The sequence below is a fragment of the Macaca nemestrina genome, chromosome 6 (assembly GCF_043159975.1).
Source record: "Macaca nemestrina isolate mMacNem1 chromosome 6, mMacNem.hap1, whole genome shotgun sequence".
Taxonomy (NCBI): domain Eukaryota; kingdom Metazoa; phylum Chordata; class Mammalia; order Primates; family Cercopithecidae; genus Macaca; species Macaca nemestrina.
Window position 1 is genome coordinate 68,584,592 of NC_092130.1, and position 14,070 is coordinate 68,598,661.

The window sequence follows — 14,070 nt, forward strand, 5'->3', positions numbered from 1 at the left end:
ATGCAGGCTACAAAGTAGTTAGTGTATTATTATGTTGCTATAACAGGTAGACATGTCTAGGAAGGAAGACATAGTTGTAAATAAGCTAGAATCTATTTAGAGGATAACAGAATGTAGATTTACATTACTTTGGTGGGATTCTGTTAGGTCAACCTCTAAATTGGTTTTAAAACAGATATGGCATACTCTGCTCCAGAATCACTGAAGTTTTTAGTATTAATCCCATTCCTAGCTGTCCTGTCTCAAATGCTAATATTAATAATAGGCTTGCATTCATCAATTGTAAAAGAGTTATGAGCAGAACTATGTTGTCCCCAAAATTTATATGTTAAAATCCTAACCCCCTAATACTTCAGAATGTGACTCTATTTGGAGACAGGCTGTTTACACAGTGTGTGGAGAGGAGGACACAAACAGGTACAAAGGAAAGACCATGTGAAGATGTGGAGAAGACAACCATCTACAAGCCAATGGGAGAGGCATCAGAAGAAATCAGTCCTGCTGACATCTTGATCTTGGAATTGTAGCCTCCAGAACTATAAGAAATAAATTTCTGTTGTGTAAGCCACTTAGTACTTTGTAATGGCAACTTGAGCAAACTAATACAAAAAGGTGTGATGTTGGGCTTTCACTCAGGTGTTATACTCTAGATTATAACAAGATAATTAAATAGCCAGAAAATATGACTGATTAATAACTTCCCACATGATCGTCATCAATTTCTTCCTTTGCAATTGAATGCCTATTTGCAATTGGTTTGTGAAAGAAAAGTTTGATGTCCATTTATTTCTTGGTAACACAGAGATTTCTGGGATCCCATAGTTATTCTGTGGTCTCTCCAGCAACCACCTTAAAGCAAGAATCAGGGTTTGCTCCATACCCCAAAAAGGGAATGCATTTTATAAAATATAAATGTACTTTGTGGATTTTATTGAAGACTTATTGAAGACATTGTATGACATATACATACCCAGAAATCTCGACCTTGCCCTATGTGCCTCTCCCTTTGGCTGATTTTTAATCTGTATCCTTTTGCTGTACTATAACCAAAAGTATAATGGTTTTGTTGTGTCCTCTGAGTCCTTCTAGTGAATTATGAGGCATGAGTGTGGTCTCAGGGACCCCCAAACTTGCAGTGAGTACCAGAAGTGAGAGTGGCCTTGGGCAACTCCAAACTTGGATTAGGTTTCAGAAGTGAGGGTGGACTGGGGTACTCGTAATCTTTGCACGAGGTCACCTGCTTCTTTTCTCTGTCTTCAGAGTCGGGGCCCATCCCTATAATTGTGACTCCCCTCCACTAGGACAGAGTAGGTGGGTGATTAGTGGTGTGTGGTAGAGAAAGCCATGCCTGCTTTAGCTCTTCTCTCCAAAGTTTCTGCCAGTTGTAAGGGAGGGAAGATACGTGTCTACTGAATTCTCTTTCTATGGACCTGGAACATGGGAGACAGACAGACACTTTGATTTCCTTGCCAATACGACTTCATGCCTGCTGTAGTTTGGGGTAGCAGAGAGAAGGTGGAAACTTCCTGGTTGTCTTCTGAACTGCACTTTGATAATCAGTAGGTAGAAAAGAGAGGGAACAGTATTTCAAGAATTGTTTTTGTTTTATTTTATCTTTTATCCCTATCCTTAAACTATATTTTGTTTTTGGTATTTCATAGTCTTTCAGGTAAGGCTATATTAGGCATCTTTATTTATCACAAAAGGCTATCAGAGTGTTTCCCTTTATATAAGGAGTAAATTTACCTTGAAGGAGTAGTTTTATTTTGACAACATACTGTGCTATTCTTGTAGAGTGGCTAGCAATGGTAATTTTTCTTTGAATGCAGTAATTCAGATTTGGATGTACAGTTGATTCTTCTTATTCACTGTAAATCAGTGAAGTTTCTATGAACACCAAGTTAATTGAACATTGAATGATTGCTCCCAGAGGAAATAGTCAGATTCCTATAAGCCTCTGATAACAGTATTTTTGTCAACTGATCAAAACATAACCTTGTCTTTATGTTTCTTTTTAAAGACACCTTATATAATATGTATCACTGATTCATTAACTTTGGACTTATAGCCAACAGCGTGAATGAAGCTTATCCATTTTCTCCATAAGGCACATTGCAGCCCTCTTGTGCTCAGGAACACTAGATAGAGTTTCTGTATTACACTTGCAAAATCACCAACAAAAAGCACAAAAATTCAAATAACATGGTGCTAAATAGATCATGAAAAGGACACTTGTTTACAGTAAGAGAGCTGAAACAAAGAGGTAGAATATTGCCTTATTTGACCTCAGCTGCAAACTTGCACATGAGGCAATTTGAATTTTTTTGCCACACTGTGCTAATGACCACTAATGATCACAGACGTGCTGCAAATATTGATTTCAGAGTTACAAATAAATTTTAGTGAGTAGGCAAATTCACAAATATGGAATCCACAAATAATGAGGATTTCCCAGACTGTAACATCTGGGAAAAATGCTGATTGCTCTAAAATATCTTTAAAAGGGAAATTGATGCTTTGGTTATGATGTCCTGGCTCTGCCAGAAATGATAGCTCCTTGTATTTTTCCTACTCCATCATTCCAGAGGAGACAGGATCAGAATCTCTGTCCCTTGAGCGTGCTTTGTGCATCAGATGTTTGCTGTGAGAAGTAATGAGTCTTTGTAAAGGAGTTTGGTTCATTTGCTAGGAGGTGTTCCATGCTGAAAGATGTGAGGATCCATGGACTCTTTGCCAGGAATAAAAGTAGTCATAGGGAGAGGGTAGAAAAGGAAGGAAGACCAAGAGCAAGGGGGAGGGTAGTTTCTAGGCATGATTAACAACAACAAAATCTATCTGTGAGTCTATCCTAGATAGGTTATGAGTAAGATACTGAGTAAGATCAGAGTCTCTCCAGTAATCGATGGACTGATCCAGGTTGCTTTTCCAGCTATTGCAAGCCATAATGGCAGGGTTATATTCTTTTCATCCAGTAAGAAAACTACTTTGTTTGTTATAAAGATGTCATTATCTATCTTAAATACTTGTCAAAAGGTTTTGAGAGTGTTGTTAGAGTTCAGGGGTGATCTCTGAGCTGATGACTGCAGTATACTAAGCTGTTGATCAAGAACAATAGTAGTGGTAGCTAGTATTCACCAGCTTTTTATGCCCTAAGTTCTGTTCCAAGCACTGTACACGTGTGAAGGCATTTAAACTTTACAATAGGCCTTTGAGGTTGGAAATAATATCATCCCCAGTATGTGGCATAGGTTTGGTAACTTGTTCTAGAGGTCACACATATAGTAACTGACTGATTTGAAATGCAAACTAGACCATGTCATCTGCCTACAGAGTCCATACTCTGATACCATTAGCCATTACACCATACTGCTTTTTCTCAAGGAGAAAATGAATCTTGAAATTTTAGTAAGTTCCACTTGCCTGGATGCAAAGATTGATTTTAAATTGAGTAGCATACTCTTACCATGAAATAAAATAAAAATAGGATGCAATTATTGACAATAACTTCCCATACTATAAATCTGGATAGTTTTGGCTTATAAAATATTTATCTAAATCGTGTTCAGTAATTTGGTGATCCATCTGATGACTTTATTAGAGATATAGGATAACTGGGAAAGGAAAGTAAGAATCAGCCTTTGTATAACAGAAACAAACTATGAGTGAGGGAATGGAGCTCCCAGAGAGGAGTACAGCAGGGGACAGAATTCCAGTGCCCTGGGTGAGCATGGCCAGGAAGAATGTGTTACTACAAGAACTCATAGATCAAAGCCAGAGTCACTGGTAATACTAGAAGGACTGGATGGACACAGGGCCAGAGGAAACCCTGAGGGAAAGCTCAGCCAGAAGGGAGTCAAGGCAGAGAGGCAGACACTGAGGTTAGATTACAAGAGCAAGACAGAGCAGCCAGAAATGGGTGCAAACATCAGCACAAGGAGAATTTGGGGAGGACTAAGAAGTCAAGAGCAGGCATAAGTTGGAGGTCAGCTTTGGCCAACCTAAGTTTGAATCAGGTGACCAGGTAAATTGGAGTCATGGACTGTTGGGTCCAGTGCCCTGGGGGATTATGTGGGTGAGAGTCTGCTGCCCTCTCAAATCATGAGTTACCTGGTGGGACAGGAAGAGGGAAGGATCTGGTACAAGGATGAGAAGTAGAGAAGCCTGGAAAAGTACCCTTTAAAGGAATTGGGGACTTGAGGCAGATTCTTCCTTTGGGGATAACAGATGGGTCCTTTCTACCTGAAGGTTCTAGTTTTATGTACATAAAACATAAAGTATGTGTTTTATACTTTAACCAGGATTGTGTCTCTTCAAAGTTTGTTGCTCTGTCAGAAGGGAGGATGTTAATTCTCCTTTTCTCTGCATGCAGTTAGATAGCAGCAAGTTTCAGGGAAGAGAGGAGGTAAGTGTTGAGAGCTGTATATAGAAAATTAGTATTTGAAAAATATAACAGGAATAATCTTTACCCCATACTTGGAAAGAGACCATTAAAAAAGATTCAAAAGGCTTGAACAATTCAAGTTTGATTTGTCCATTTAGTGAATCATGCTTGAACACTACGTGCAGGATTCTGCTAATCTTGGAAGTTACTCCAGTGAGAAAGACAGATATGACCCCTGGACTCTAGGGGTTTACACTTATCTGCTACACTTTCTCAGTAAACTCCAGTTTTTGCTTTTGGCATCATTTAAAACTGAAAACCTCAGAATGTACTGAAGTTTAACTCTTAAGCTCTTCTCTGATTATGTTGTGAATTATTTATTAGGTAAGATCCCTCTTCTCTTAAGGCGAAAGGTGCTGTTCTCCTGAAGGGAGTGGCCATTCCTATTGTCAATTGTAAAGAAATTAATCCCAGGGCAGGAAATGGAGTCAGGGAGGTAGATACTGGACCATAGTGAAGGAGAAATACTTCTCTGGGGGCCTTAGGAGAGCCCCCTGTCCAAGGGCACAGAGTCAAAAGCACTTCCATGAGTGAGAATAATTCGGTTCCTGCCCATGAACATAGCACCTCGTGTTAGTCAGAGAAACACCTAGATAGCCTAGATGCCCACTCAGAAAGTAGACATTATTAGTAGAGTTTTAACTCATTTTCTTTGCTGTGTTACAGTTACTTTTCTGTGCACCTTTAGTAAAAAGAAATCGTCAAGTTTCCACTTGGTTTCTGTTCTCTCTGTAGGAAATCAAGGGGATTGTAGTCATGCATTTGGGACAACTGTGTGGGCAGAGTGGTGACAGCCTCTGTACAGGGTTGAATATTGTTCCACTAAAATACATGTCCTCAGAATCTCAGAATGTGAATTTATCTGGAAATAGGGTTGTTGCAGATGTAAATATTTAAGGTGAGGTCATACTGGGATAGGATGGCCCTGTATTCGTCCATTCTTACACTGCTATTAAGATCCTACCTGAGACTGGGTAATTTATAAACAAAAGAGGTTTAATTGACTCATAATTCCACATGGCTGGATAGGTCTCAGGAAACTGACAATTATGGTGGAAGGTGAAGGGGAAGCAAGGCACGTCCTACATAGCAGCAGGAGAGAGAGTGTACGAAGGAGAACTGTCACACACTTATAAAACCATCAGATCTTGTGAGAACTCACTGTCATGAGAACAGCATGAGGGAAACTGCCCCCATAATCCAGCCACCTCCCACCAGGTCTCTCCCTCAACACAAGATTATGGGAATTACCATTCCAGATGAGATGTGGGTGGCAACACAGAGCCAAACCATATGATGCCCTTAATCTGATATGATCAATGTCCTTAAGAGGAAAAAAACCACACAGAAACAAAGACACAGGGGAGAACACCATGGGAAGACAAAGGCAGAGATGAGAATGACTCACCTACAAGCCATGGGGCACCGAGGATCCCAGCAACCATAAGAAGCTATGATGAGGCAAGGAAGCATTCCCTCCTAGAGCCTTCAGAGAGAGCATGGCCCTGGTAACATCTCAATTTTGGACTTCTGGCCTCTAAAACTATGGGAGAATAAATTTCTGTTGTTTAAAGCCACTCAGTTCGTAGTCTTTTGTCATGGCAGCCCTAGCAAACTAGTACAGCCTCCTATCCAAGTGTGGTACTAAAGCCTGGGGCATACCATTAAAATGATAGAAAGGGGATAGTACTCCTTTATTCTAAGATGTGCATTTTATGTTTCTGCAAGAGGAGTGGACATTACAATTTTACTCCATATTTTAATATGATTGTTGCAGGGATAATTTTATCCCAAACCAGTTATACCCTTATTTTTCTCTATATTCTTTTTTTTTTTTTTTTTTTTTGAGACGGAGTCTCGCTCTGTCGCCCAGGCTGGAGTGCAGTGGCCGGATCTCAGCTCACTGCAAGCTCCGCCTTCCGGGTTCACGCCATTCTCCTGCCTCAGCCTCCCGAGTAGCTGGGACTATAGGCGCCTGCCACCTCGCCCAGCTAGTTTTTTTTTTGTATTTTTTAGTAGAGACGGGGTTTCACCGTGTTAGCCAGGATGGTCTCGATCTCCTGACCTCGTGATCCACCCGTCTCGGCCTCCCAAAGTGCTGGGATTACAGGCTTGAGCCACCGTACCCGGCCATTTTTCTCTATATTCAAACTTAATTTTTATTTTATTCTTATTGGAGAAGTGGAAACTTGATCAAGCTGCCTTTATATCTGCCTTCTCCCTGGAGTCATAGCTAAATTTCAAAGTACCTGTGTAGTAAGTGCCATGGTATGGAAGGGAGTAAGACTTCATTTGTTCTTTGTTCTGCAGCATGTCTCCCTGCAGGGGTACATCCTCCCCTCTAGTCTTCAGTCCTTGGTCTCTGTTGTTCAAGGCTTAGATTTCCTTGTTTCTTTGTGCCTGGCCATTCAGGTCCATTGGCCCTCTCTGATAAGTCCAAGCCATGCTGGGGTAAATTGATCTCTGGGATATTGTATAAGGTCCTAGCTGCTTACATTCAGTAAACATCTGTTCTCTGAGCTCATGAATTGGCTGCAAAAGTTCATTTATCTGCTTTCCATTGTCACCTCCCTCCCGTGTGATCATGAGCCCAGCTTGGCTGTTCTGAGTGCAATGTATCAAAGGAGACTGTGGAGAAATATTGGAGGGAAATTATCAGTTTTCAAAAGTACTGTACATCTACATTTCTTATCTAAAAAAATAATTGGTAAAACATTTTAAACCTACAAAAGTACTATTTCTTTCCCTGGTGGCCCTTCCATACCCCTCTTACCCACTTGCCCCACCCCCGCTACTGTGTTTCAGATATGGATCAGAATGTGTTCTTCCATGACAGTAACTCCCACGGGCAAAGCAGCATCTGGCTCTGTGGGCTCTCCAAATTTGTGTAGGTGAGTCTGGCTGGAATTATTGCCTCCCTCACCTGGAGGATGTTGCCTGTTCTCCCAGGAGGTTCTCCATCTTTCCAGGACAGGTTTGTTGTCTCCAGGCTGCTCAGCCACCTGTGCTAGTAGAGCTTCCCACTGGGATAATCCTGTGTTGGGCCTCAGATAATGGATATTGAGCAACTCATTGCTTAAGACAGCAGGTAATGTCTGAGCAGCTCATGTTTAACTCCAGGGAGAAAATCGACTAAGGGAGCCTAGTCTATTTTTCTTTTCAGGTCCTATGTGGTTTCACTCAGTGGACCTGTAACTGAGTATCCCCATTTTTCTAAGAGAAAGAAAATGAGTTATTTTAATTACAATTTTTTCATCTTCTTTTCTCTTTCCTCCTCTTTGCCTATTTTCCACTTCTTACTTAGCTCTTTCGAAATGCGATTATAACCTTTACGTTCCCTTAACCAGACACTCCCTACATGGTAAGCTTATCTAACTATATGCTTACTTAGAAGCGCCAGAGCCAGAATTCTCTCCTAACAGGAGCTTGCCTCAAGAGACAACAGTCAATTTATAACCCAACGTATGCCCGCGATGGAACTCTCTCTTACCTGGAGAGTATCTTGAAACAACATTCACCTTACAACCTAGCTCTGCCCATGATGGTGCCAGCTCGACCACCTGGTAGATAAGGCACTAAAGCAAGCCATGTAGACCCTGCACCTGCTTGTTCCCTCCTCTGCATACTATTTGTGCCAAGTGCCCCTTTAAAAGCCTCTGCTTTCTGTCCCCAAAAGGAAAATGGTACCTTTAAAAGAAGGAGGCTGTACTTCTTCCCCTAAGCTAAGCTTTGAAATAAAGTCACCTTCTCTATACCAAACCTCACTCTTTTTAGCTGAATTCTGCAAGTGGCGAGCAACCGAAACTGCATTTTGGTTATAGACCCTTTGTGGTTTCTGCAACTATCTAAGTCCTCCCTAGCTACTGGGTTAGTAGCTGTGGGTTCTCTTTATAAATGCAGTCTACAGTATAGACTTTCCCTCAAGCAGAGCAAAAAGAATTCAAGTATTTTTTAGTTCGTAGAAATTCTGGGACTCAGTGATACCCTTCTCAGACTTGCTGATGAATTGGATATGGGAAACTGGGAAAGCTGTAGACAAGAAATCCCTCATATTAGAGAAAAACTGAAATTTGAAAGTTTGGGGAATGATGGGTCTGAGTGAGAAAAAATGTAGTCATTCTGTCCTTGGCTTGGATAGCAATGCTTCTGTCTCTCAGTAAAGGGGTATGAGCAATGAGCTAAGAAGCCAGAAAGGAGTCCAAACAGATTTACCTGCCATTAGGACCAAGGTGCAATTGTTATAGCATTAGAATCCCATTTTCTAAAATTTGACCACTGAAAAATTATTCCATAATTCCATTTATTTTCTTTTGGAGATCTCTTTTTAGATAACAAATACCTAAATGACAGCATGTCTCCTTCCTACTAGGCATACTAAGGAAGAGAATTTGTGTCCTCACTTGAACCAGAGTTATAAAAGCAGCCTCCTTTCCCGGGTGGCAGACAAAGTGAAAACAGCAGGAATGAGATAGAGAACCATAGGCATGGAGGGAGAAATTGGGGTTACTTATATATCCAATTGCATACATTTGTTTCCATAGATCGCATTTCTGCTGAAGTCTTAAAGGGTGGTTTAATGTGGTTTGATTTCAAGAGTCAAAAAAATTCTTTGAAATGCTAAGGAAGAGTTAGAGGCAATTATTACCTCCTCAAAGCTCCCTCACTGAAGAATCTTTTTATTCTGGGCATGTCAAACTTGGCCCAGCCCCAGGACAGAACCATTTCCTTTATGGGACCTTGTCTGGTTAGGATAAGTCCTACTCAACTGCTATGAGTGATCTTCCTACTCACTGTAGGAGTGTGGGGCTTCACTCACTTGACTTTGGGGCTTAACGTGATAGAATCCAGGGATTCTGTTGCCAAGGCACTAGCAGTCAACAGGGCTTTGGCTTCCTCAGCAGTATGAATCACAGGTGAATTATGTGACCTTTTAGTTGGCAGAGGTGTGCTAATTCAGGGTCTTACATACCAGATATCAATATTTCAGAAATCTCTGTAAGTTTTTTCTTTATACCAAATGTTTCAGATGAAACATTTTCCTGCAGTAATAAGATAAACATTTTAAAAGGAGGGGGGAAAATGTTGTTTAATAGGAAACAAGAAACTAATCTGTATGTCTGGAGTTTTGGAGACAAGTCCTGATCTTTTTGAATAAATGTACATGAGTCTTACTTGCTACTAACTACACATTGATAATTCTTGTACTATTTCTGACTCAAGATCTAAGTCTAAACTTAGATGCTGCGGATTACTCAGATAATGAATGTGACTGTATAACTGTAGGATGGCTATGTTATTTTGAGTGTAGTGTTTTGGATTATTTTGATCATTCATGCTAATACATTCCATTCAGTGTATATTATGATGAGCTCTTTCTCATCCACACCCATGTTTCTATGTGTTTGATACAACATTTATGCCCCAAGAAATGCTCATAGGTATGTTTATTGGCGGAAAGGAGCATGGAGGGGACCATCTATAGTCACCCTGCCTTTGAGAAATTCTCAGTTACAAAAATTAAATAGATTTTTTTCTTTTTCTTTTCTTTTTCTTTCTTTTTTTTTTTGCAAAAAGTCTCTATAGCCTTTAGTATGCTGTATGTGTATTTTAAAACTCAATGTCTCCAGCACTCTTTTTGTAGGATATCAGTTAGTATAATTCAGGATACTTTTTCTGTAAGAAAGTTTGGGAAACACTATTCTAAGGATACAATGAGATGCAATTGGTTTAATCATAACCAGAGTGATTTCAGCCTCTCACCAGATGGTTGTGAAAGTAATGCCCTGGAACAACTGTTATCTCCTTTTTCAGAAGGCCTAATGAGAAAGACATCTATTTATCTCAAAGAGCATTATGCAGTCTTTCAAAAAAAGAGAGAATGAACCAGAAGACCCATGGAGGAACCTGTAATTCTCTGGTTTTAGGATGCAATCTTTTAGAACATTTTATCAATTACTGTGCCTTTGTCTGAGAAGGTGAGAGAATCCAATCTTAGAAATTGTTTTAGTTGTCTACTGCTGCATAACAAATGTCCCCCAAACTTAATGAGTTAAAACAACAAATATATATTGTCTCACAGTTCCTACAAGTCAGAAATTCTGGAGTGGCTTAGCTGGGTTGTACTAAGTTTCTTATGGTGTTGTAGTCAGAATGTAGGCAGAGACTGCAGTCATCTTAAGTCTTGACTGAGACTGGAAGGTGGGCTTCCAGTATGACTCACCTACTATCGATTGGCAGGTGACCAACTCAACTCCTCACCATGTGGGCATCTCCTTAGGTTGTTTGGGTGTCCTCATGACATGACAGCTAGCTTCACCCAGTCTAGGTAATCCTGGAGAATGTGACTAAAGAGGAAGCCACAGTGCCTTTAAGGCTTAGCCTCTGTAGTTGCATACCATCACTTCTACTTTATTCTGCTTGTTAGAAGTGAGTCACTAAATCTAGCTAAATCCACTAAATCATACTCAAGGTAGAGGAATTAGGTTTCATCTCTTACAGGAAACAGAATCAAAGAATTGTGGACATATTTTAAAACCACCACAGAAGGTTTAAATAATAAGGGCCCAAGAAGAAGGGGCAAACTAGGACAGTGCCTGGATTATTTAATTCAGCATCTCAATGCCATTGTCAAGGATCTAAATTATTTCTGTCTTCTACCCTGCCATGCTCAGTGTCTTAGTTGTATACTCAAGCTAGTTCCCCACACAGACGCACAATGATTGCTTAAGTACGAGCTATCATGTACCATCACAACATCCAGCAGGACAAGTGGATAGTGTCTTGCTTGTGACTTTATATTTGAGTAAGGAAACCTTTCCCGGAAGACTTAACCTGATTTCTGTCTTAACTCCTTGACCGCATCTGTGTCACATGCTCATGACAAAACCAATAGCAGGCAAGAGGAGTGGGACTGCCGTGAGTGACTTAGACCAGAGATGTATGCCTGAGCTAGGTCAAGTCACCTGTGCTGAAGGACACTAAAACAAATTAGAGTTCCCTCTACAAGGAGAGTGGGAAATAGCTACTGGGTTGGCAATTAACAACTAACTAGCTGTGAATCCTTGACCTCCTTCTAGTCACAAAGTCATGTGCTTAGGTCTGGCAACATCATCTCCTTTGTAGAGTATAAATGCTTACACTTCAGACAGAAGATCAAGTCTAGGGAGCCCTTTAGCAGCTCTTGACATAAAACTCACTCTGGTTAAAAGGTGTAAAAAAATTTCTGGAAACATAATCATAAAATACATTTTTAACAATATCCAGTGTTGATAGAAGAGAAAGGTTAGAGATTAAACTAAATTCACCACTTTCAAAGAAACCATTATATCTTTGAGGGTGGGGGACTACATTTATTCTCATTTGTTGTTAGTAACAGATGGAGTGGAATTTGTCCTTATGGGAGCCTAACATTTAAAGAGAAAACCTGAGCTGTGTAATCAGTTAACTTGGTCACCTTATATCTCATCTCCTCTCTGTTCCACCTCTCCCCTTCTACCATTCCCTCTGCTCTTGCTAAACCAGAGTATTGCATCAGACAGGCGATCGAGGGCCACAGGCCTATTTGCTCTTGCCTCGCCCTGCTCCTGAGACCCTGAGAGCAGTTCATGGTGATTTCAGCATTGCTGGCCCCAAGCCTAGCTCTCCAGCAGTCTGTCATGTCTCAGCTTTACTGTTTTAGTCATTTCAAGGAGTTTTTAGAATTACTGGACACTTGCCTGCAGACAAATTCAGGGAAATAGAAGGAAAAGGAAATGAAGGAATAATCTGCTCCTCGAGAGGAGAACTAAACTTGCTTAGTCCAAAGGAATTTGGCTAGATGCTTTGCATTTAATAGGTTTTCATTCATCCGTTCAATCACTTAATCACTTATTTAGCTTTTAGTCTATCTGTGAGTGTCAGTTTCTTACCATTCAGAGAGAAAGTAAAGGATTGAGAATGAAAAACATGGTTTGCCATACAGGAATTGCCTTGACAAATTGAATAACACAAGTTCCCTAAGGATTTTGCCAGCCATGAAAATGTATAAAGGTTACTGTGTGAATTTCTCATTTCTTATAGAATTCTGTATCAATCATGTACATGTTTGAGAAAGAAAGGAAGATTTCTTTTTAAAACCAACTTGACAATAATTGTGGAATCTAGGTTAAAAACTGTCTAAATACATGTGGCCAGTACAAGCTCTTTAGAGCATGTGGTACAGAAAGATCCTTGCCCTGAGGCCAGACCTCTGCAGAAGTGGTTTGCTGGTATTGCCTCCAAAGGCCCTGAGGCTTCCTACCATGGTAGGTAAAGAACCAAGGACTCAACCTCCCCAACTCGTTGGCTCTCCTCTTTAAAACACTTTGGCAACATTCCTTAGTATCCTAAATTTTGCTTTTTCTTGAATTATATATTTGCTTTAAGTAGGATAGCACTTTATAAAATATTCATTTCATATCACAATTAAATGAAATATTTTGCCAAGATTAATTTAGAACCAAAGGCATTCTAGGGCCCCGTAAAAAGTTAAGCTTCTAGCAAAAGACAGTAGAATTCAATGTGTAATCTAAACTATTAGTACCATTTGCTAAGTGATCCTTTTTTAGTCGTAGAGGGGATAGGGAGGAGAAGAGTATTACCCATTCCACCATATAAGTACTGATTGGCTAAAACACTAGATATAAAACAAATACATTATTCCTGATGGAAAAATCTACATATAATAATTTAAAGATTACTGAGTTAAATATTACTCTAGGGTTTTTTGTTTGTTTTAAACTGGGACATACACACTAATGGGTGGTATATGAAGATTTTCCAATGGGCATGTCAGCTGAGATCTTTTTAAGGAATAAACTTCCATACTTCTAAATGTATTCTTTCCTAAATTGGCAACCTACAAATGTGTCTATGGTCTATGGGCTCTCTCTTCCCATTTCCCCTTTTGCAGCTGACTTCCTCCCACTTCACTTATCCTAAATTTGACTATGGTGCATTGCTCAGGACTTCACCACTAAGCTACTCAGGGGAAAACTTGACCCTTCACAGCTCATGAGGGAGTATTGTATGAGAGGAAACAAAGAGAGCCTCCAGTAGAAAAATATTAGAGGGGGCAACACATTATTTCATCGGGCCTCAAACTCATGGCTGAGTTCCATGCCTTCTCTATCTCTTCTAAAACGGGAATTCAGAAGTCAGATGGTAGCACAGGGATGTGGATTCACACATACATTTCAATTCAAATACAGTCAGATTTCTTTCTGACATAAATTAAGTCTGCTTTCCTCAATTTGAAACTGAGAACCTTATTTGTCATTTTCCTTATAAGGAAAGACAATTTCTAAAAATTAAAAAAACTAAATCAGAAGCTTCAAGATTTTGAGGAAAATATATTTAAAGCATCTCTATTATGTGCCAGAAATCACCACGTTTTCAGCTATTTAAATTTATGATAAAAATTCTAGATGTTAACGTAAAAGTCTATGGGATATAAATAGTCTGCAAAATTCTTTTAGGGGATATATGAGCAAAAATACTTGAAGTCTACTGCTGTAGAATGCAATATGATCTCAGGGTGGTGGGGAGCAGGTGTGGTCCATGGTGCAACTGTCAAGTAGAGAGGTCTTTAGCGATCATCTCCTCTCTTCTCT

At 40.0% G+C, this 14,070-nt stretch overlaps 1 protein-coding gene and 2 long non-coding RNA genes across 4 annotated transcripts in view; 2 read left to right on the forward strand and 1 right to left on the reverse strand.

Annotated features, from left to right (window-relative positions):
• Nucleotides 1–14,070, forward strand: part of NRE (neuronal regeneration related protein) — a 237,709-nt gene that overhangs the window by 34,767 nt on the left and 188,872 nt on the right. The window lies entirely within an intron of this gene.
• The window catches only part of LOC112424826 (uncharacterized), a 106,584-nt gene that overhangs the window by 17,126 nt on the left and 75,388 nt on the right, over nt 1–14,070 (forward strand). The window contains exon 1 of one of the 2 annotated variants that reach the window (XR_011624799.1): nt 10,101–10,416. The exons of the other annotated variant lie outside the window; for it this stretch is intronic. This is a non-coding gene — a long non-coding RNA (uncharacterized lncRNA). Of the gene's footprint in view, nt 1–10,100; nt 10,417–14,070 lie in introns of those variants that run through there. 2 annotated transcript variants of the gene reach the window in all.
• Nucleotides 6,960–9,257, reverse strand: LOC139363583 (uncharacterized). The gene is made up of 3 exons (XR_011624241.1): nt 9,233–9,257; nt 7,932–8,001; nt 6,960–7,069 (listed from the first exon to the last, which is right to left on the reverse strand). It is a non-coding gene; the product is annotated as an uncharacterized lncRNA (long non-coding RNA).